This window comes from Heptranchias perlo, chromosome 27 (genome assembly GCF_035084215.1).
Source record: "Heptranchias perlo isolate sHepPer1 chromosome 27, sHepPer1.hap1, whole genome shotgun sequence".
NCBI lineage: Eukaryota > Metazoa > Chordata > Chondrichthyes > Hexanchiformes > Hexanchidae > Heptranchias > Heptranchias perlo.
This window is the reverse complement of record NC_090351.1, coordinates 25,122,089-25,144,939: the sequence shown is the minus strand read 5'-3', so window position 1 is coordinate 25,144,939 and position 22,851 is coordinate 25,122,089. Positions and strand designations below refer to the sequence as shown.

The 22,851-nt window shown below is 40.7% G+C and overlaps 1 long non-coding RNA gene across 1 annotated transcript in view; it reads right to left on the bottom strand.

Moving 5' to 3' along the window:
- Window positions 1-22,851, bottom strand: part of LOC137344471 (uncharacterized) — a 111,480-nt gene that overhangs the window by 39,324 nt on the left and 49,305 nt on the right. The window contains exon 3 of the long non-coding RNA XR_010968367.1: window positions 957-1,032. This is a non-coding gene — a long non-coding RNA (uncharacterized lncRNA). The remainder of the gene's footprint in view (window positions 1-956; window positions 1,033-22,851) is intronic.

The window sequence follows — 22,851 nt, the reverse complement described above, 5'->3', positions numbered from 1 at the left end:
AAAGGTAAATCCTGAGTATTACTTCAAGGTACATCATAGCAGTAAGATAAGAGAGTGGGATTCCAATTGGTGAAAGGAAATTTAGGACTGATGTTGGGAAGAATTTCTTCACACAAAGAGTAATTAATATTTTGAATAGACTTCTGGATGGAAAATGGAAGTGGAAACCTCAGAGTCTTTAAATAGCCTCTGTAGGTTTTTTTGGGGGCGATGGGTGAGCTGAATGGAATGGTTTAAAGCATGCTCTTTCAATCCTACTCTTTACTGTTGTCTTACACATCCAATTCAGTAATTTGGGATATTCATGCCCAGTACATTAGGGAACTAGCATAAATAGAATGGTTAAATGCAAGCTATTTCAATCCCACTCTTTAATGTTGACGCACGCATCATATTCACCTCTGCTATTACGCAATGGAATTCCCATTCCTCTTTAGCTCCATTGGCAATTCAAATACATTCTCAAGATTCAGACCTGCCTACCACAAACTGTCACACAATCTGTTCTACTCACTTTTTTCTCTGTCTCCTTCTGTTCTGAAATCTGGCTAGCAATGATCCTATTAGCATTTGGCATTCTGCAGCATATTAATTGTAGGAGTCATAGCAATTTAATCAAGTGTATCAATGTAGTATCTTTAGTTAATTTATGTTAGGCATTATATTATAAATTGTCATTATGTGTGTCCTTCAGAAAGCATTTCATCAAGATTTCCTGTGGGATGTCTTTAATTTATTGCTCGATCAATACTGGGTTCATCCTATATAGTCGTCGTCCCCTCCGCCCCCCAAACCCTCCTTGACAACTTGTACTGTGCTGAAAGTGAGCAAACAAACTAAAATTCAAATTGTTGCACTGAGAAAGTGTATTAAATTAAGATACAATATGAATATACAACTTTTGGGCATTTAAACAGAGTTGATTTCAAATACTGGAATCAGTAGGATACGCTTACCTCATAAACATTGAACTGACTTTGTCCTCTGGCAAGTTCTCGATAGCTTGTTGTAAATTCACCAATAAAGTCATGGCTGAAATCACAAAGAGGAAAGTATCAGCTGCATTTTGTTCCATCCCAGCAGTAAACAACAGCAATGCAACAAGTGCAAACTTATTTTACAAAGCATTAGCTCGGCGCTTATTAATAATAGCCAATGAGGACAAGTATGATCTGCAAACATAATTTGATGAATCACAGTAAGGAGACATAATGTATGATGCATCAGCCATTCAACCACGTGCTTCTCACAGTTTGATTGGATAATTTTCACATATCTCATCACTCTCAGTTGGTTATTTTATTTATATCATGTCTTGGTAATTAAAATAAAGGGCAGCATGGTGACACACTGTATTGAAGCATTACACAGACATAGGGAGGTTATTAGGAAGAGTAAATGAGAGAACATAAATACCTCAAAGAGAGAGTCTTACTGAACTACAATATCAATTGTTATGATTAAAAAATGGACTGCAATGTTTGTAGGAGTTTGCGTGTACAAACTGAACACACCCTTATTTTATTCAGCCCATGGAATTTACTACTCAGCCATTTCAACCAGACTATATGCAATTGTCAACTGTGGAAACACTTATAGGTCAGAGGGAACTGTCAGGAAACCTCCTGTACTTAACTAAGGATACAAAAGTACACCGATATTGATACAACCAGCTTTAAGGTTTGAAACACAATAATTCATGACATGAAATTTCAAAGGCTGAACAGCTTTTGATGTCAAAAATCTGAATTTGACAACTACAGTGCCAATTCTGTTGCATCATGCAATCAGGGTCAGAGAATTATTTGAACAGTAAAACAATTGAATTTCCATACATTATATGTTCCAATATTCAGCATTAATATTTACAGCCTTTTTTGTAGGTACTTTGTGTTTTAAGATGCATTTCGTGTCATGTCAAATATATTTAGTTTTTAAATATTTAATATTCACAGAAAGAACATTTATAACCATAGGGGACCCTTTCCATTTGAAGAAATTGGGTAAGAATGAATAAAAATCATAATTACTTCAGTTTTCCACTGGGTAAATTAATTCTACAGGATTTCTACAGGAAACTGGTCATTAAGGACTCGCCTGAAATAATGCTCATTTCATGCCCCTTAACTGTCTTATCAGCCACTTAACTTGTCTAGCAATGGCCAAGGACATTAATCCAGCTCTGGAGAGTGGAAAAATGTAGGAAATTAAACAGAGCACTGAATTTATAAAGCTCAGTTCTCCAAAATAGTAATCTCCGGATTTTGAAATCAACCTGTGCATTTTAACATCAAAAAGAGTAAAATTAAATGCATGTTTTGCAAATTGTCTGCATCAGCTGCTTGTGCAGTTTACACTCAAAATGTTATATTTACATGAAATTTTTGGTTCGTTTTGACCATTTCTGCATGTAATGTTGAGACATTCAACTTCCATTGAACAAAATATACAGCTGAGCAGCGCATTGGAATTTTCAACAGTTTACTGCTCAGCTGCTTGTCCACAATCCAGTATTGGATAAGCAGAAATACTGGGAAGACGGAAGCCATTGTCTTCAGCCCCCGTCATGAACTCTGTTCCCTAGCCATCGATTCCATCCCCCTCCTCAGTCATTGTCTGAGGCTGAACCAAACTGTTCGCACCCTCAGCGTCCAATTTGACCCTGTGCTAAGCTTCCGATCCCATATCCTCTCCATCACCAAGACCATCTACTTCCACCTCCGTAATAAAGCCCGTTTTATCCCTGCCTTAGCTTATCTGCTGCTGAAATCCTCATCCATGCCTTTGTTACCTCTAGACTTGACTATTCTAATGCTCTCCTAATTGGCCTTCCATCTTCCACCCTCCATAAGCTTGAGTTCATCTATAATTCTGCTGCTATATCCTAACTCGCACCACATCCCATTCACCCATCACCCCTGTGCTCGCTGACCTACATTGGCTCCCGGCCAGCAATGCCACAAATTTAAAATTTTCATCCTTGTGTTCAAATCTCTCCATGGTCTTGTCCTTCCCTTTCTCTGTAACCTTCTCCAGCCCTACAACCCTGAAAGAACTCTGCATTCCTCCCATTCTGGCCTCCTGTGCATCCGCGATTTCCTTCACACCATCATTGGCAGTCGTGCCTTCAGCTGTCTAGGCCTTAAGCTCTGGAATTCCTTCCCTAAACCTCTCCGCCTCTCTACCCCTCTCTCCTCCTTTAAGACACTCTTCAAAATCTATCTCTTTGATCAAGCTTTTGGTCATCTGTCCTAATATCTCCTTACATGGCTCGGTTTCAAATTTTGTCTGATAATGCTCCTGTGAAGCGCCTTGGGATGTTTTACTATGTTAAAGGCGCTATATAAATGCAAGTTGTTGTTGTTGTAAAGCAACCCTGAGTCCAGTGTTGTTTGCTGATTAAAATGACAACAGTCACTGCACTTCATAGTAATCCATGATTTCAAGATGTTTCTGAGAGACTTGAAAAGGTGCTTCATAAATGCAAGTCTGTTTTTACTTGGTGGATTTTCATAAGCAATTCATCATAATGTTACAATCATTAACTGTATGTATCCAGTATTTCTCCACACATGGCAAGGATATATCTTGTCAGAATGCATTCTTGAAACAAGCCTGATAGGTCTGTCAATACTGTCTCCTGTAAGATAGGTCATAATCAAACATGTATTGGCATGCAACCACATAAACTAAATCAATAGAGATAAGCAAAAGGTTGAGCTGTTATAATCCCGTTCAAAAGAGAAATCATGGACATTACAATCATGAATAATTAAGTCTTGTTTGTTTCTGCAAAACCAGGAGTACTATCCTTTGACAAAAATACTTTACTCAGAGATAGTATCTTCAAGTTCCTTGATGTATCTTATGAGGGTATGTCTCCTTACCACCTTAAAAAAGGCACAACGTGAATTAATTTTTATCTGGGAAAGAGAGAGTTGCCAGATGATTAGTTAATGTGACTGATTGTGACATACTGATATCAAATAAACTACAACAATAATCTAATCTAATTCCTGTGTTGTGACCAACTGATAATTACACCACAGAGTATAATCTGTGGCATATGTTGCTGATACACTGACTGCCCATTACCCAATTGCAGTATACAACTAATGCAGCATTATCATGTGACATCACCATCAGCACCAAATCAGAAGCAGCCAGCTGTGGTCTGTCAGTTAATGGAAAAAGAAAATCTTGAGAGAAAGACAAGAAAAGAAAGTAAAAAAAAATCTGTAAAATTCATCAAAAGCAAGAATAAAATTGGACAAATATTTTCTTGAAATTACCTCAAATGTTTAGAAAGGAATAGAAGGATATGTTGATAGGGTTAGATGAAGTAGGGTGGGAAGAGGCTCATGTGGAGCATAAACATGGGCATGGGCCAGTTGGGCCGAATGGCCTGTTTCTGTGCTGCAGATTCTATAATTCTTTTTATGTTTCTACTGAAAATTTACTGAATGGAGGAAACTTTGTGATAAAGCTGAAGACTGGTACAGTGTTCAGCTGATAAAAGAGAGCACCATTAATAATAGGAAGTACCTAGTAGAGAGTTACGCCCCGAAATTGTGCTCCTCAAAAGCGAAATGTGTTTGGCAGTCTATTTTAACATTGGCACTTGGGAGTCAGATCATTTATCTGACTCGAGTTATACTACCGCTTTCACAATAATGCACAATTTTATCCATCTCACAGAAATAATCACTGATTGAGCAGACAATGGTGAAGATTGAGAGTGCTCATACTCATGATGTTTGACTAAACTGTCAGCCTTGTTCTTTTGTCTATTAATGGAACCATAATGCGGCTGGAATAAATCAATCTTCAAGAATGTCAATTTTTATGGTTCACTGATTAAACAACTTCCATTGAAATAAGTGCCTTTTCACTGCACAACATGATCCCTTTAGTGCCATTGCAGTTTGTGTATCTGAGCTATGATTATGAACACAAAACAATGAAGAGTTTTGAAGGAACTTGTGATCACAATGTCTTGCATGCGTCCAAATGCAAATGCTTGCAACAAATAAACTGGTGAAATTCATGCCTGAGGCAAAAATCTTTTCCAAATGAGCAAATTATGCAAAAGAATTAACCAAAGGAAGAATTGGCACTTTAGAATCTCACACAGTTTAACAGGTTAAGCATTTAAACGTTATGCAATTAAATGGGATGTAATGTCAAACGCTTGTTAAAAGCCTTAATTAAAGGCAATTAAATTAATATTACTATTTGCAGTTTTATTCAGTAATTAGAAAAAGTGATGGAACATTGAGATCACTTCCAATTGTTGGCTAAAATATTCATACTTCTAAAATTAAAACCTGTGTGGCCTGGAATTTCCTCTATGGGCGTAACCCAGAAGTCAGACCAGAAAATGCGTCAATTCTGCTGATGTCACATTACACTCAAATTTCCCGCAAATCTCATTAGAATACACCTGAACGTAAAATGGGCATAAATCAGCGTAAACAATTGGGGCCCAATATATTTCTCTCCTTTAAGTATGAGAATTAAAGGTTCAACTTATTCAACTATCATTCATGTACATCAACCACAGCATGTTTAAGAACTTGCAATCGGGGAAGCCTCTCAATTGTTAATGTGACTTACACTTGTGCCATAAAAATCAATTAAAAGAAATAGAAATTGCACAGCAGGTCTCAGTGAGGCCAATATTTTAAAAACACTCAAAAAAATGCATTAAAACACTAGAAAATGACTGTTTCCTGCTGTGCCTGAAAACCTGGTCATAATTTGAAGAGAGCCTCTGAGCAGGCACAATTGCAGGAACTCGCGTATAAAGCTCTATAACTTGGGGTGAGGCCATTATTATGGGCAGAGATGTGCTTGGGTGGAGGGATCGATAGACGATCATAAAAGATCGAGGAACTAGGGAGCATAGTCTTAGGATAAGGGGTTGGCCATTTAAGACTGGATGAGGAGGAATTTCGTCACTCAGAGGGTTGTGAATCTTGGGAATTCTTTACCCCAGAGGGATGTGGATGCTGAGTCGTTGAGTATATTAAAGGCTGAGATGGATGGATTTTTGGACTCTAGGGGAATCAAGGGATATGGGGATTGGGCAGGAAAGTGGAGTTGAGGGCGAAGATCAGCCATGATCGTATCGAATGGCAGAGCAGGCTTGAGGGATTGTATGGCCTACTCCAACTCCTATTCATTATGTTCTTATGTATGTTCTTAAAAGATTTATGTTGTCACAAAGCCTACTCAGTATTCTTACTTGAACATAGTGGCCCGTAAATTGTACTGAGCACATGTCGCCCGCTGCTGGCAAGCAACTAACTCACCCACAAACTTTTTGTGGGCTTCTGGGCACCAACTTTCTTTAATTGAGACCTGCAAGAAGTGCAGTGATTGTTTCTGGGCTTCTCTGAGCTGTGAGAGGAGGAAAGAATCTCTGTGTCCCCTCCACCAATCAGCTTGAAGCAAGCCACGCTGTGAGAACCAGGAAGTGAATCTCATTCACAAACCATGCAGCATAAGAACCAGGAAGTGTCAGATAAGATTAGTAAATGTACTATAAAATCAAATAGAGAAAGCAAAATAGAGGGTAACATTAAAAGACTGAGATAAAAGATACAGAAAGAAAAGGTAAAAAAATAAAACATTTAAATTTAATTTTTAAAAAATCTAAATGTCCAAAAGCTATTAAAATCAAGAATAATGAGACTGCACATTTTTAAAAGTTAATTTTCAGTGCTGGAGAGATAGTTTGGCAGTCATTAATACTTACCACACTGTTAAGAGTTAGTTTAGACCTGATATAACTCAGCATACCTTTCTTTCTGGCGAGATTAGTTAGTTTCCAGCTGCACAGGAGAGCAAGTTTGCGCTGGTCCATTGATTCCAGCCTGCGCTATCCCTTTAACGCGAAGCTCTCAGATCAGCAAGGAATCAGGAAGAGCGAGTTCCGGATTTCCATGTTTTACTGCATGTGTGCGGTTGCTGGAACTTGCTCTTTGATTTGTCCATTAACAACCGTGAGCGCTGTTAGCATCACCTTTATTTTAAGAGCAATTTCCAGCCCAAAGCTTCTGAACTGCTTCAAAATTATTTCAATCTAGTTGATCTCTCTGGTGTTGCTCATAGACAGAAATCTTTCGAACAACATTTCTTGTAAGAACTTAAGAAATAGGAGCAGGAGTAGGCCATATGGCCACTCGAGCCTGCTCCGCCATTCAATCAGATCATGGCTGATCTTTGACCTCAACTCTACTTTCCCGCCCGATCCCCATATCCCCTGATTCCCCTAGAGTCCAAAAATCTATCCATCTCAGCCTCGAATATATTCAATGAATCAGCATCCACAGCCCTCTGGGGTAGAGAATTCCAAAGATTCACAACCCTATGCATGAAGAATTTCCTCCTCATCTCAGTCTTGAATGGCCAACCCTGTATCCTGTGATTATGCCCCCTAGTTCTGGACTCTCTACTTAAAAACATAAGAAATAAGAGCAGGAGTGGGCCATCTGGCCCTTCGAGACTGCTCCACCATTCAACAAGATCATGGATGATCTTCTACCTCAATGTCATTTTCCTGCACTATCCCCATATCCCTTTAATATCCAGAAATCTATCGATCTCTGTTTTAAATGTGCTCAATGACTGAGCCTCCACAGCCCTCCGGGGTAGAGAATTCCAAAGATTTACCATTCTCTGAGTGAAGAAATTTCTCCTCGTCTCAGTCCTAAATGGTCTACCCCTTATTCTGAGACTGTGACCTCAGGTTCTAGACTCCCCAGCCAGGGGAAACATCCTCCCTGCATCTACCCTATCGAGCCCTGTAAGAATTTTGTATGTTTCAATGAGATCACCTCTCATTCTGCTAAACCTTAGAGAATACAGGCCTAGTCTACTCAATCTCTCCTCGTACGACAATCCAGCCATCCCAGTAATCAGTCTGGTGAACCTTCGTTGCACTCCCTCTATGGCAAGTATATCCTTTCTTAGATAAGGAGACCAAAATTGTACACAATACTCCAGGTGTGGTCTCACCAAGGCCCTATATAATTGCAGTAAGACATCTTTACTCCTGTACTCAAATCCTTTTGTTGTAAAGGCCAACATACCATTTGCCTTCCAAATTGCTTGCTGTACCTGCATGTTAGCTTTCAGTGACTCATGTACAAGGACACCCAGGTCTCTTTGAACATCAATATTTCCCAATCTCTCACTATTTAAAAAATCTCTGCATTTCTGTTTTTTCCACCAAAGTGGATAACTTCATATTTTTCCACATTATATTCCATCTGCCATGTTCTTGCCCACTCACTTAGCCTGTCTATATCCCCTGAAGCCTCTCTGCATTCTCCTCACAACTCACATTCCCACTTAGTTTTGTGTCATCAGCAAACTTGGAAACATTACATTTGGTTCCTTCATCCAAATCATTGATATAGATTGTGAATAGCTGGGGCCCAAGCACCGATCCCTGCGGTACCCCTCTAGTTACAGTCTGCCAACCTGCAAAAGACCCCTTTATTTTCTGTCTGTTAACCAATTCTTAATCCATGCCAGTATATTATCCCCAATTCCATGTGCTCTAACTTTGTTCACCAACCTCCTGTGTGGGACCTTATCGAAAGCCTTCTGAAAATCCAAATACACCGCATCCACTGGTTCCCCCTTATCTATTCTACTAGTTACATCCTCTAGCCAGGGGAAACAATTTCTCAGCGTCTACCCTGTCAAGCCCCCTCATAATCTTGTATGTTACAATGAGATCACCTTTCATTCTTCTAAATTCCAGACAGTATAGGCCCATTCTACTCAACCTCTCTTTATAGGACAAGCCTCTCATCCAAGGAATTAATCTAGTGAACCTTTGTTGCACCGCCCCGAAGGCAAGTTTATCCTTCCTTAGATAAGGAGAACAAAACTGTACACAGTATTTCAGGTGAGGTCTCACCAATGCCCTGTACAACTGTGGTAAGACTTCCTTACTCTTGTACTTCAACCCTCTTGTAATAAAGGCCAACATGCCATTTGCCTCCCTAATTGCTTGCTGTACCTACATACTAACTTTTTGTGTTTCTTGTACGAGGATACTCAATTCTCTCTGAACACTAACATTTAATAGTTTCTCACCATTTAAAAAATATTCTGTTTTTCTATTCTTCCTATCAAAGTGAATAACCTCACATTTCCCCACATTATACTCCATCGGCCACCTTCTTGCCCACTCACTTAACCTGTCTATATCCCTTTACAGACTCTTTGTGCCCTTCTCACAGCTTACTTTCCCACCTAGCTTTGTATCGTCAGCAAACTTGGATACATTACACTCGGTCCCTTCATCTAAGTCATTAATATAGATTGTAAATAGTTGAGGCCCAAGCACCGATCCTTGCGGCACCCCACTAGTTACAGACTGCCAACCTGAGAATCATACGTTCATCCCTACTCTCTGTTTTCTGTCCTTTAACCAATCCTCTATCCATGCTAATATATTACCCCAACCCCATGACCCCTTACCTTGTGTAACAACCTTTTTTGTTGTAAACAATTTTACAACACCAAGTTATAGTCCAGCAATTTTATTTTAAATTCACAAGCTTTCGGAGGCTGCCTCCTTCCTCAGGTGAACGATGTGGAAATGAAATCCTCGAAATCCTCATTTCCACATCGTTCACCTGAGGAAGGAGGTAGCCTCCGAAAGCTTGTGAATTTAAAATAAAATTGCTGGACTATAACTTGGTGTTGTAAAATTGTTTACAATTGTCAACCCCAGTCCATCACCGGCATCTCCACATCATGACAACCTTTTTTGTGGCACCTTATCGAATGCCTTTTGAAAATCCACATATACTACATTCACTGGTTCTCCTTTATTTATCCTGCTAGCTACATCCTCAAAAAACTCGAATAAATTTGTCAAATACGATTTCCCTTTCATAAAACCATGCTGACTCTGCCTAATCATGTTATGATTTTCTAAATGCCCTGTTACCACTTCCTTAATAATGGATTCCAGCATTTTCCCGACGACCGATGTCAGGCTAACTGGTCTGTAGTTCCTTGTTTTCTCTCTCCCTCCCTTCTTGAATAGCAGGGTAGCATTTGCTACCTTCTAATCCACTGGGGCCGTTCCAGAATCTAGACAATTTTGGAAGCTCACAACCAATGCATCCACTATCTCTGCAGCCATCTATTTTAGAACCCTCGGATGTAGGACACCAGGTCCAGGAGATTTGTTGCTTTTAGTCCCATTAGCTTGTCCACTACTTTTTCTCTATTGATATTAATTACTTTAACTTCCTCACTCTCATTTACCCCTTGGTTCCCCACTATTTTTGTATGCTTTTTGTGTCTTCTACTGTGAATAAATAAATGGGGTAACGTTTGGAATGCTCTTCTGCAGACAGCAGTTGATGCTAGCTCACTTGTGAATGTTAAATCTGAGATTGATAGATTTCTGTGAACCAAGGCTATTAAGGGATATGGGGCTAAGACGGGTATATGGAGTTAGGTCACAGGTCCACCATGATCTCATTGAATGGCGCAACAGGCTTGAAGGGCTAAATGCCACTGCCGCTTGCTGCCTCTTGATATGCGCCACCTTCTCCTGCAATAAAGCGGGACGTGTGTATGGGTGATGTGCCTGTCTTGGTTGAATAGCTTCCAGTGTGTGTGGGCTGTGAGTTGTGGGTGGGCGGCTCAAAACAGTGGTAATGTGTAAGGGTGAGACGAAGCATCTGATTGGAAGAGTTGACGACTGATGGAAAGAGTTTATTGGTATGTGGGGGATGGGGGGTGTAGTGCATGGTGCAGTTGGTAGGAGAAGCCTCTTGACAGTTGACCTCACTCATCTTGCCCACTCCCTCTGATGGTGGAAAGTGCAAATTGCATTGATTCTACGTGCAAGGCCTGGAAAGGAACGCCGATTGCAGGTAAGTGCTCCCTTGGGTCCAAACCCGCGTTCTGCCTGCACAGGGTCCATTGGGCGCAGGATGGTAGCACATCGCGTTACCACCGCCCAAAACGGATCCTTATCGAATTTTTCCCCCATCTTGTTTTCATAATGTTCAGATTATTGTTGGCTTTAGATGTCAAAAATAGTGGGATGACTGAATTTCACTGCCTCAAACCTTAGTAACAGATACTTTTTGGTCAGCTAGGTTGCTTAGCTGGCTACAAATAAATAATAAATGAATTTCCACCCACTTATAAGCATTTATATGTCCTTATTAATTAATTGTTTGATTATAATCAGAGTTTCCAACAGTGGTTAGAATCGTGACTGCAACCCGTCTTTATTTCCGGGTGTAATGTCAATACGTAAAAGTACAGGCTTCCCACTGGGAATGCAAAGTCCAAAAATTTTGCGGTTGCGACCCAAAAAAACAACTATTTTCACCTCCCACCCGCCCCAAACCCACCCATTCTTGGGGTTTAAAATCACCCCCATAGAGTCTAGGAGAAGTATATCCCACTAAACAGCAAGAACAAACGAGCCAGTAATGATTTACCATGGATGAATAAAGAAATAAGGATGAAATTGAAACTAAAGAAAAAGGCATACACTAAGTACATAGACAACATCGGAGAGCATGACAGAAGGGAATATGAAAAGGTTAGGAAAGAAGTTAAAAAAAAATGAGGAAGGCAAAGAGAAACTATGAAATTAAATTATCAAGGAATATAAAAAGAAATAGTAAAATATTCTACAGACACATAAATAACAAAAGAAAAATCAGGATAGGGATAGGACACATGATAAACCCACAGGTAATGACAGCGAAATGGCAGAAATATTAAATAATTACTTTGCCTCAGTATTTACCAGGGAGACTAATATGGTGGGCATGTCATTAAAAGAAGAGATCAAAAAAGATATAAAGATATTTAAGATGGAAAGGGGGAAGATAATCGATAAACTAATCAAACTTAGAGAGGATAAGACCCCTGGTCCGATGGATTGCATCCGTGTAAATTTAAAAGAAGTTAGGGAAGAGATAGCAGAGGCACTATTACATATCTATAAAAATTCATTACAAAAGGGAATAGTGCCAGAGGACTGGCGGACAGCCAATGTGATTCCTATGTTTAAAAAGGGAGATAGAACCAGTCCAGGGAAATATAGACCAATTAGCTTAATGCTGGTGGTAGGGAAGGTAATGGAATCTTCACTCAAAAGATATAATAAAAAAAATCTAGAAACCGAAAATATAATAAAAAATAGCATGAATTTCAAAAGGGATGGTTATGCTTGACCAACCTTATTGAATTCTTTGAAGAAGTAACAGATAGGGTAAACAAGGGTAATTTAGGAGATGTAATATATTTGGATTTTCAAAAGGCCTTTGATAAGATACCACATAGTAGACTCATGACTAAGGTCAGAGTATGTGGAGTCAGGGGATAAGTAGCAAAATGGATAGCAAGCTGCGTACAAAAAAGAAAAGAGAGAGCAGGGGTTAAAGGTAGCTACTCAGTCTGGCAAAAGGTGGGAAGTGGTGTTCCACAAGGATCGGTGCTGGGCCCACTCTTGTTCACCATTTATATAAATGATTTGGACTCAGGAATTGGAAGCACAATTTCAAAATTTACGGACAAAACCAAGTTGGGGCTTATGGTTAATACCAAGGAGGACGGCGACAAAATACAGGAAGACATTAATAAACTTGCAGGATGGACATGTAATTGGCAAATGAATTTCAATATAGATAAGTGTGAGATATTACATTTTGGTAGGAAGAATAATGGGGCAACATACAGCTTGGATAATAAGAGTCTAAATAGGGTAGAGGAGCAGAGGGATCTGGGGATACAGATACACATCACTAAAAGTAGCGACACAGGTTATTAAGGCCATAAAAAAAAAACCAAGCACTGGAGTTCATTTCTAGAGGGATAGAATTGAAATGCCAAGAAATTATGTTGAACTTGTATAGAACCTTGGTTAGACCACACTTGGAGTACTGTGAACAATTCTGGACTCCATATTATAAAAAGAATATAGAGGCACCGGAGAAGGTGCAAAAAAAGATTTATTAGGATGGTACCAGAACTGAGAGGTTATACATGTCAGGAAAGATTGAGCAGGCTAGGGCTCTTTTCTCTAGAAAACAGAAGACTGATGGGTCACCTGATGGAGATCGAAAAGATTATGAAAGGGTTTGATAGGATAGACATGGAGAAGATGTTTCCACTTGCGGGACAGGCCGGAACTAGGGACCATAAATACAAGATAGGCACTAATAAATACAATAGGGAATTCAGAAGAAACTTCTTTGCCCAACAGTTGTTAAAATGTGGAACTCGCTACCACCAGGAGTAATTGAGGCGAGTAGCATAGATGCACTTAAGGGGAAGCTAGATAAACACATGAGGGAGAAAGGAATAGAAGGATATGCTGATAGGGTTAGATGAAGTAGAGAGGGAGGAGGCTCGTGTGGAGCATAAACATTGGCATGGACCTCTTGGGCAGAATAGCCTGTTTCTGTGCTGTACATTCTATGTAATTCTATCTGTGAAAGGTTTTGGGACATTTCTCTTTGTTAAAGTTGCTATATAAATATAAGTGCTGTTAAAAAGTTTCCAAAAGATATGTGACATTAACATTGTTTTTATGACTGATATCTCCTTGGTGTAATCCCAATGATTAGCTTTTTGTGAAATCATCTCTGAGGAAATAAGCATTTGAACTGTTTAAAGGTGCCATGTTTTCTTTCCTATAATCTATATGTATGTTTCAGATCAGTTTCAGAACATTAACTATCAGTGATCTCCAGGCATGTGAATCGATTTAAAAGTGATCCGGTCAGTAAAGAGATTACTGCACTTATTAGAACAAAATGTGAACATTAGTTAATAATGCTAGACAGGTATGAATGTTGGACCAGTAGCAGTGGGTGTGCATGCACTAGTGAAGGGCTCATGCTGGGGAAAACACTGCAGTCTTGACCTAAATGTTCTGACTCCCACATTGTTTCTGCCCTGTCAAGTCTCATGTATTAAATCGGAGAGTTGTGCATTCTGAGAATATCTCATGCATGCATTTTCAAAAGCTGAAAAAAAAGCACTAGCACTGAAAAAAGCGTTAAGGTTGTCTGCCACTTAGGGGAAAGCCCAGTCTGTTCGGCATCAGTCCCCATTCCTCTGTCAGTTTCATGCTCTTCAGGAACCTGCTTTTGATTTATATGAAGTATTTATTTATACAGTATTCAAAAGAATGTAAAGGTAAAACAAATGATGCATATTTTATAGTTTAACTCACTTAAAACTAACTACTTGAGCAGAGAATATTGAAGAAAAAACATTAAGGACATCTACTGAAATAAAACTGAAGAAGGTAAAAGGAAAGATGGTAAGAAGGTAACAGCAAGTTATTTTATGGAGGATACCTTTCATTGCAAAGACTTCCTCCATTATTCTCACATTTATCAAAAATCTACTTGTTTAGGAAAAATCACATTTTATACTTTCAAACATTCTCTCCAAACACAACATGTTAGGTTGGATGGAGACCCTGAAGTTGTCCAGACTGACATCAGCTACAGGGACAGTCAGTGTCTGCACTAACCCAACCCAACAGTGCTCAGCATCTTTTTTCATTACAACAGTGCTTACTTCAAGAAGTACTTAAAAGGCTGTGAAGCACTTTTGGATGTCCTAAGGACGTGAAAGGCACCATATCAATGCAAGTTCTTTCTTACTATTTCCTTTTACATTATCTGCTGATGGTTTTTTCATAATCTCTTTCAGCCTTTTTATCTCTCCTTTCACCTCCCCACTGCACTTTCTATACTCCTTTTGATTTTCTGTAGTAACGTCAGCTCTAATTTTATCACGTGCCTCCCTTTTAAGTTTCAGTTTTGTTTATTTTTAAACGCGACCCGCACTAATATGATTTTGGAGCCAAGGTAAATAAACTGGAACTCTTGCTGATAGTCAATGACCCCCTTGTCTTTTAAGTTAAAAGCAACCCATTTGGCTCAAACCACATGCTTTTGGAGCTAAGATAAATAAACTGGGACTTGTGGTGTTACTCAATGCCTCCATGTCAATTAAAGTCAATTCTGAGGTGAAAATTAGCATTTGTCAGTAAACTACTGTACAGGGAATGTGGAATGTGGAATAACAGCAATTATAAAATCATTTGCATCTGGCACAACTTCAAAACACCAACCAACTTCAACTCTCCATCTGTGAAGACAAAAAGAATACAGGTAGTGGTACAATTCCCAAATTAAAAAGGAGATCTCTCTGTGTTAATAGAAATCAGTAACAGCTTCATTTATGTAACTGTCATCTGTTTTAATAAAAGAAAGGCACAGAACTGCAGTTAAAGTTCCCTTATAAACTTTGTCAAGCAATTTTATTGCAGTTTTTGGAGCAATTAAAACTGTTGTAGTAGATGGTGGAGTGTGTCACTGAGCTAAATTCAGAAATGCCAAGCAATGTAATATGCATAAAGAGCACAGTTATTCTAGTCCTGGCATTCGCTACACATTTGCACTATGACATAGCTGCCTGGGCATCTATTAGCTGGAGCTCGTTTCAGATCTGCTAATTGATTTCCTCAGTCTGGTTAATGAGAGTGCTTCAGGATAATTTTCCAATTTCAGCAACATTAACATCTTAACAGAAAAAGTGTCAACTCGTGCTATGTTTCATTCTCTCTGAACTGTCAGGAAATTACAACATTGACCTGTGAAGTTTTAATTGCAGCCATTTTTCTCTTTAATTAATGAAAATTGCTTCTTAAATTTCTATACAAAAATGTATTATATGTCCTCCCAGAGTGCATGAGACATTCCTATCCAATCACACATATTGTTTAAAATGTGTTTATTGTGGATAAAAAAACAACTGTGGGGATCATTTTAATTTTAGGCAGTCAGAATGCGCCCGCCTGTTGCTATCTCATATACACGTTTCCACTGAGCTGCGGCCACAGTTGGAGCTTGGAGGGAGGGGAAGGCCATCCTGGAGGGTGCCTCACACGTGCTCACAGCAAGCCGAAGTATCCCTGCTTCTCCTAATCCCACAAAAATAAAAGTTAAAATTATTTCCGGCCATTTCTTGTGTGGCCTCCAGCGGTCCCTTTAAGGACTGCTGGTTAGGCTGTTCAACCACGGTACAAATGGGTGGACTGTTGGCGGTGCATGCTCTGCCCATTTGTACCTCAAATTTGCAATTGGGATCCTACATATTACAAGTGGCCTCCTGCCTAAAACAGGTGGGCACTCCAGCTGCCCTTCCCAGGACCCTACCCAAGAAGGCGGCAGCTGGACTTCCAGCGTAAACAGGGTGCTAAGTAACCCACTGTCATTTACAGGCTGCTACCGCCCCATATTCATTGGGTGAAGGCACTTAAAACCGGCCTCTGTTATTAAAGTAATGTAACAATACAAGAAACACACAATTTTGATTATCCTCTCCTTGACTTCAACAGGCAGCGCTGCAATATAAATGGGGTGACACAAGTGCCTCATGTAGCATGCAGGACCACCTCAAGGGCTGTTGATTTTCTGTGAAGCCAGTGGTAAGCCTAAACAACCACCTTGATGAAGGTGGTGGGGGGGAGGTGGGGAAGGACAGGCCACAATATTTTTCAACCATGCTAAGCTGAATGCTCATCCCACCTGTACAGCATTGCACTTTTCACATTGTTGGCTTGTAGAGTCCTTCCCCAACCAGCAGAGAAAGTCTAGTCCATGAACGAACAAACAAACTTGCATTTATATAGTGCCTTTCACAACCTCACAACGTCTCAAAGCACATGACAGCCAATGAAGTACTTTTGAAGTGTAGTCATTGTTGTAATGTAGAAAACATGGCAGCCAATTTGTGCACAGTAAGGCCCCACAAACAGCAATGAAATCAATGACCAGATCATCTGTTTTTAGGTGTTGGTTGATGGATAAATATTGACCAGGACACCGGGAGAACTCTTTTTTGAAATAATGCCATGGGATCTTTTATACCCACCTGAGAGGGCAGACGGGGCCTCGGTTTAACATCACATCTGAAAGATGGCACCTCTGATAGTGCAGCATTCCCTCCGTAATGCACCGAATTGTCAGCCTAGTTTGTGTGCTCAGATTGCTGGAGTGGGGCTTGAACCTATAACATTCTGACTCACAGGCAAGTCCAGAAAACTAAAGTCATGATCATACTTATGCCCAAGAACTGCTGGTTCTCGGTTTACACTCTAAAATTCACAGGACAATGAAAACGAGATAGATTCCATAGCAATGGGATCTTCAGCACATTGTAAAACTGCTTCAAATAGAAATGGTTATACAATATTAAGCAGAGTACCCTGAAAAATACAGAACCATAATGTTATAAAATCAAATAAAACTTAATTTGCTAACTGTCCATTTCCATTTGTGAAGCATTAGGAAGACACAATCATGACATCACCTTCATTGTAGAAGACAGAGATGGAGTGAATAGATCATCACAACGTTCGAGTAGGACATTTTTATGTTAAAGGAACCATATAACTGTAAGTTATTGTTGTAATGTTTCTAACTGGTGAAAAAAAACAGCAATTATGCTGTACTTCAGGTTGCCACAGTTGGAGGTGAAAGACCTAAAAGCAACTGAAGTGATCTGGAAAGCATAATATTCTGACTAGTTTCATTGCTTCTGAAAAGGGTCATCACCATGCATTGTGTTCAATGCACCTCTTACTGATCTAAGCCCCAGAGCAGCGTTTGTAGGAAATAACACCAAAGTCCAAAAACTATCAGATGCTTTCTCGGTTCAGAAGAAATCATGAAAATGAACAGCTATGTTGAAAAAGGTTTAGAGAAAACGGGAATGCTAATATTAAAACAAATCTACTTTTCTCTTTGTTAGTATATTAATATGGTAATGATGGATTTAGCATTTCTCCCATGAAATTGAAAAAGTGAGACCTGCCAACTTTAACAATGATAGCAGAAACACTATCATAAAAATTTGTAGTTTTCTAAATCATGATATTTCAGTATAACGCACACCAAAAAGCTTATTTATATGTGATGGCAGGAGCTCATCTGCCTTATAATATTCTCATTTTATATTCTTTAATATACTTTGAAAAGTACTTGTCAAACCTGTGTATGTTGGCGTTTTATTCTTCTGTTTGAGCTATTACGGCTATGTTCAGTGGCTGAGACTGTTGATGCCGTCATACATAGAGACTTGGAAAGATAAAATGAGCTTTTTGTGGCACTCATGACTGGCAGCAAGGAATACTTTCTAATTTATTTTAACCCTTTGAGTACCTGATTTCATCAGGGCTTCACAAAAGAAGAATGCTTCATAAACCAGTGTTTGGAACTTGGAACTTTTTATACAATTAGAATGATTAATATTATAAAGATGTGGATTGCAGGTTTGGACACTGAGCTCATTTAACAACAGCTGGATGCAATGATGGGAATATGGCTGGGTCGGTATCGTGGAAAGGTGAGGTTAAACGAGCTGAAGGACTTTAATTGTTAGATCGTTCTCTCTTGTGATGAGCAAAAAATTAAGGCACTCAGCTTTATCAGTGTCATTTGAGTAAACTGAAAATCCTGTTTTTTTTAAATGGGAGAAGAATGGTTTCATATTATTTGATGTGAAAACATTCTTAGGCCTGAAATGGTACAGATCAATTGTAATGCAGAGTTCTTTCAACATCTCTGTCTTCCCTGATAATGATGTGGAGATGCCGGTGATGGATTGGGGTGGACAAATGTAAGGAATCTTACAACACCAGGTCATAGTCCAACAGTTTTATTTGAAAATCACAAGCTTTCGGAGCTTTCGTCCTTCGTCAGGACATGAAGGACGAAAGTTCCGAAAGCTTGTGATTTTCAAATAAAACTGTTGGACTATGACCTGGTGTTGTAAGATTCCTTACATTCCTTGATAATGTATTTCAAAGAATAATACTTGAACTCATGGCACCAAAGGTAAATGCACAGATCATTGTTTTAGTTTTTCAAACTAGCACACTAATCACATTGCTACAAAAAACAGATCCTAAATGTATAAACTTCTGCTAATGACAATAACAAAAATTAACTCAGTACAAAGAGATTAAGAACAAACTTAAAGATCAGGGGCCCGATGTTAGCAGGGCTGCGGTTCTCGGCGGGGGGGCTATCGGGTGCGTGGGTAACGCGCCCGGTGAAATGAGTCTGCTTCCCGCGCGATCGTAGCAGACAATCCACTAATTGGATCCACTTACCTGCTCCTCCGGGTTCCCCACTGCTGATCTGCGCGTCGGGCGGGCTGCGCATGCGCAGTAAGATCTGTCAGTTGGAGGAGCTCTATTTAAAGGGGCAGTCCTCCACTGACAGATGGTGCAACAAATAGCAAAAATTACAGCATGGAGCAGCCCAGGGGGAAGTGTTGTCAATCCAGGTATCAATACATGGGGTGAGGAGGAGGGGGAGGACAGAGATCTTCCTCCCGGCGTGCGGGAGGAAGCGGCCTGCCTCTGCCACCAGGAAGGCCTGGCTCGAGGTGGCAGAGGAGGTCACCAGCGCAACCAACATATCGCCCACCTGCATACAGTGCAGGAGGCGCTCCAATGACCTCAGTAGGCCAGCCATAGTGAGTACACGTAGTCTTTCCCCTGCACTCCGTCTGCCACTTCACTGCCCCCACCCCACATCTCCTTCAGCACTGCCAACACTACTCTGTCACATCACCCCTCATACCCACTCAAACCCCATCCTCATCTTACCTGCACCTACTCACCTCGCCAGTACTCATCCCGCCACTACCACTCAACCCAATCCTCATACAATCTCATGGCTCTATCTCATACTCACCCTCTCGTGCATCTCTTTCACGGCCAGCCTCACTCAACCTGCCACTACCTGTGCTGCAGCCACAGGGCATACATCACATATGTGCAGTAGGCAGCGTAAGGCAAATGTGTCGTGAGCATGAAGGGGATGCACAAGGGTGTTTGAGGGTTTGTCACGGGTGTTACTTATATTGAATTTCTGACCAACTCACATTACATATTATATTGGCACCACTACTGCCATGTCTTCGCGAATCCTGTCTGGTCTGTGCAATAATGCCCTCTCCTGAGGATCACTATGAGGACCCACAACTGATGCCACCCATTGTGTCACTGCAGAGTGGGTGTAGGTGTATTTGCAGGGCTCTTCTGCGCAGACGACTGAGAGACATCGGCGATGTCCCCGGTTGCACCCTGGAAGGATGCGGAGGAGAAGTTGTTGAGGGCAGTGGTGACTTTGACAGCGACAGGTAAGAAGATGGTGCTCGGGCCAGCCAGGAGCAGCTTGGCATGAAGGAGGCTGCAGATGTCCACGGCTACATGTCGAGTGACTCTGAGCCTCCGTGTGCACTGCTGCTCAGAGAGGTCCAGGAGGCTGAGCCTCGGTCTGCGGACCCTGTGGCGAGGGTAGTGCCCTCTGCGACACATCTCTCTCTGCGGTAGCCCTCCCTCCTGCAGTACAGGTGGATGTGTCACAGCACTCTGTTGTAGAGCTCCACGTGTCAGAGGTGGACGGCGTGGATGGCGAGGCTGGTGATGCTGTTCGCCCTCCGAGGAGGTCATGACTGCAGCTACGGCAGCCCCCATCCGCAAGATGTACATCTGAGGGGGTCCGCAAGGTAGGTACATGTCTCCGGACCCCGGGGTAAGTATGCAGGTTGGTGACTTTGACTGTCAGGAGGAGGGTGGTGGAGGCCAAACTTTGTCCCAAGTGACAGAGTGGCCTCCTGCAATGAGTGAGGATCTCCCCCCCCACCCACCTGTCAAATGGACCTTTGCAGGTGCCACAGGCTGATGGCTGCAACACGTCCATTTGACCTGGGAGTGTTTCCCCCAGTGTGGGAAACAGTCCCAGTTTGCTCTAAAATCCCACCCCTCCTCACTTAATCCCTTAATCAGGTCTGTTAATGACCTGAAATACCAAGGTAAATACTCTCAAGTGACGTCCCGCTGGCTTTAATTGCCTGCGGGATTCCCACCAGCGGGGGCTGCGCGCGCACGCCGGCGCGTCAGCGGGGAACCCGGAAGTGCGCGGGTTCGAGGCGGGCTCCGGTCCCGTGCCGGGATTCTCCGATTTTCGGAGCCCCCCCGCCAGGAACGCACCCGATAGCGGGTGCTAAAATGACGCCCCAGATCTGTCATTGTAAAATTCTGCATATCCTCAGAGATTGTTAATGAGGTGTTACAATGGCCAAAGTGACAGTAAATATGCACAGGTATCAACATGTGCACTTACTTATGTTACAGTCACATAAGTAATGCTTCTGAACCTCGAGTCAGTTTATACTGAGCATCCACTATCTGATGATCAAGTCAAATCTGAAAACACAACACTCATCTAATATACTTTTCTGAATTTAATTGCTTTAAAAACATTGCATTATTCAAGATGGGGAGTTCCCAATTTCAAACAGTCTGCCTGACGATTGCCAAACAGGGGCGAAGTGCTTCTCAGAGGGACAGTATTACAAATTCTGGTCTGCCATAGATATCTTTTTGGGTTTAGTGACTTCTTTGGGTTTAGCAGTCACTTCTTTAAACAGTCTGAATGCCTTACTTTCATGGGAGTTGACTTACTCTGTCAACTTATATGACAGTATAAACCAGGGATGTGACAATACCCCATTGTGCTCTTGTGAACCATGTAATATCTGGTCTAAAGGAGGAATGGGTGTAGTTGTGGATAAGGTTACCTATGCATGTTTTCAGACAGGAACAGTGGAAAGCACAAGGGTACTGGAACATGAAGAAAAATATGGGTAGGAAATCAACCAACGTTTACTAAACAATCCCTTTATGCTTCCTGTTTATTGAAAAGGCTGGGCCTTTGGGGAATGCTACGGGCAGATATAGTTCCTGAACTGGCCAAGAACAGTGTGCATCACAACGCTGCCCTGATTGCCACTGGAAATCTTTCACTGCTGCAGACTAAACTCTTCCCATGTGATTTGCACTAGAAACACTGACTTTTCACTAAATTTTAGATCAACCCAGCATGCTCAAACACTTATGCTATGCACACAGAGTTTGCTAATGGCAACAACATTTTAAAAAACAGCATACAGGATCCTCTTTCAAATGGTATTGATTATATCTGTTCAACCTACATTTCGTATGCCACAAGCTACAGCATCCTTTCACTGTAGTAGGAATCATAACAATTATTTCAACATTAACACCCTAGCATATGCTCTAGACTAGGGAAATGATCAAATGATTGAACAGTGAAAACACAAACTGCATCCTTCAGTTGACCAGTTTGCCCTCAATTCCTTAACAGTACAAATCCAAGTATATTATTACTTGTCAAAATGTTGAAGAAAATTATTAATTTCGTGAAGAAAATTGAAATATCACACTGCACTATTCTCAGCCTGAGGTGAAACATGGCGGATTCACCTCAAGCTCAGAGCAGTGCAGTTTGATGTATGGTAATGGCTATCAGATGAAGGTAACCTCAATCAATTGTAAAAGGATCAAGAGAAACCTGTCAAAGCTGTCTTCAGGTGTGATGATGATCTTTTTTTACATTCTTACGCATTGAAAAGTTCATTATTGCAGTTTCTGAAGCTTTGAAATGACACTGTACCAAGTTTAGTGTATGGGTTATTTTAACAGAGTAAAAAAATGGTATAGTATTGAGAAAAAGCACCAACAGATGATTCATCTGTATTTAATCTGTACTGAGGAATACTACCCCATTAAAAATGAAGTAAAAAGACCAGTGAGAAGGTAGAAAAATAAATCAGATTTTTTGCTTCCTTGTTAAAGACCATTGATGGTAAATGTTTGCAACACTCCACAACTGCAGACTCAAATCTAAAGGTGAATATTGAATTTCATGACAGATCAGAAATTAG